We start from the raw sequence: 2,461 nt of genomic DNA, 5'->3' as shown, positions 1-2,461 counted from the left end.
AGGTCTGGCAGAAGCTATTCAGATGGAGAGGAACCTCCGGTCTTCAGGCAGGGTGAACAAGACAATCTTGTAATCTAGGGATCAAAATCGAGTACATGAGGTAGAGGGGAAGGTAGAAGAGGAGGTATAGGTGGATACCAATCAAAAGACTTAGAGATGGAACCATCAGCTCCAAAAGAGAGGAAGAGTACGAAGAAGAGGAAGAGATGACTGACCCAAATCTAGAATGGATAACTTACGGACCATTGGCTCCCCTAGTTGTTTTTGAAAAATATGAAGAAGCGAGTAGAGAGAATGAACATCAACTTTAACCCTGACAGCACAGTGAAGGCAAAAAATCACATGGCAAGCTTATACCTACACTTGCAAACCCTTGAGGTACAGTATGATTATGTAGCATGTAGATTGTTTCCATGTACCTTAGACGGTCACACAACTGCATGGTATCACAACCTTCCGCCGAACTCTATATAGAACTGGGGTGCATTCAAACGCATGATCCTTGGAATGTTTGCATATGACAAGACCCAAACCATGCTTCTCAAAGGATTGGAAAGCCTGATGATGTAGGGAAAATAAAAAGTAAAGGACTTCAATCAGAGGTTTACACACATATTGAACAAGTTTACAGTGGACACTAAACGTCATGGCTACATCACTGTTGATTACTACACATCCACTCTACTGACTAGCATTACGTAGTTCGTCAAGTGAGCTGTGAAAACAACACTCTTGGAAAGTTGTGAGGAGGATATTGCTATTGAAAAATACCTACTTGCAATTAGAGTCATTAAGGTGTTAGGGTCCTATAATAATAAGATTCATTATTTTGAATTGGATATGATCATTCTTGTAACATTGTACATGCTTTTGCTTTCTGCAAAATGTTTTTCCATATTAAAAAATAAAAAATGTAAAGAGGGTGAAGTCCTAAAAGAAAAATCATAGGGCTAATGAAAGAAAAAGATAAGAAAAGATTATAAAATATGAATCCCACAAAAAGAGATAAAAAATAAATTCTAAAAGTAGTGCAAATTCAAATGCCATTAATTTTTACTTTACTTGGAAAAGTAAGATTGTGTACAACTTGTCAAAAATGCCACAATCCATGATGGTTAAATAGTTTAATCTTGATTCATTCATGCTTTAAATTCCATCTTGATAGATAAAGAATAAAGATCTAGCCAAACTATTTAATCTTGGCAGATCAGCAGTTAGGTAGAGAATAATAATGAGCTCAACAGTTTAATCTGAGCCATTGGAAAGTCATAAGCTTAGAATTAAATAGTTTTCTTACAAAATAAAAAGAAATGGAGGGTCAACAAGCTCAAATGCACCTAGAAAATGAAGAAAAATGTTAGGGTAAATGATGGGTACGCAGAAGCAGGTTTCACAAGACATGGAATGCATCAATTGGTTTGTTTGTTAGCACTAATATCATACAAATTTCCCCTTCTTTATTCCAAAGGACCCTACCCTCTTCATTTCCATTTGTAAAAATATCCCTTCCCCTTAATTTTATCTTTTCCTTTATTTCATCTCATTTTCCCTTGTAAACCCACCAAAACCCCATTATCGTAAGTTTAAAAGAGTTAAAATGTATTAGGAACCATTGAAAAACCATCCCCAATACCCTTTCAACTCATCCCATATGTTTTTGTAAAACCCGCTCTCCTATTCACCAAACCCTTAATATTATTCTAACCTATAGATTTTATACATTTATTCCCCCTTTATATATTTCACCCTCACACTATATTATATCCTCGATCCCTAAAAACCTTAGCATATGAGTTATAGCTCTTCGTCGTATAACTCATGGTCCCCACTTCTATTTTAATACCCATTGAATATATTACTTCGAGTTGCATTTTTATTAAACCCGGCCCCACACCCCGACTCATCTCTCGCAACTCCGTCATGTGATAACCCTCCAATCACCCACCTCCATATCCAACATCTCATATCCCATATCGTGCACTCTGATGTTTGAATGTTAATATCTCAAAAGCACATGAGGTTCGTGTTTTCCCCACCCGCCTTTTTGCTACATGGGAGCCCCACGTTATATCGTGTCGTCACAGAAAATACCAACAGACCACTTTTAAGCTCGCGATATATCACCATACCCCCTCCTTGCATCCAATGAAACCACCCATTAATCTCGCACCCAAAATTAACCATTGTTCGTTAAAAAATGAAATAAACCGCCCTTTTAAAATCTTTTGACTATTATTCTATTAAAAATTTCCAAAAAGAACCTCTACCGACTCCAGTTTGCAGTAGTACAAAGATCGTTTGATGCCATCGAAAAGCCTCTGCTGACCCCAAAGAACTGGTCTTCATACCAAATCCTCATTTTCCAGGTATTCCTGAAGCACTAGAAGTCCTATACTTAAGCTTTGTTTCTTAATAAAGTGAATCAATCTAACCTAGTTAAAAACCTTACTGACCTAAATTG

Source organism: Pinus tabuliformis, chromosome X, assembly GCF_031772625.1.
Source record: "Pinus tabuliformis cultivar Carrire ecotype Pingquan chromosome X, CPIR1, whole genome shotgun sequence".
NCBI classification, from domain to species: Eukaryota; Viridiplantae; Streptophyta; class Pinopsida; order Pinales; family Pinaceae; genus Pinus; species Pinus tabuliformis.
Note: the sequence above shows the minus strand (reverse complement) of the source record.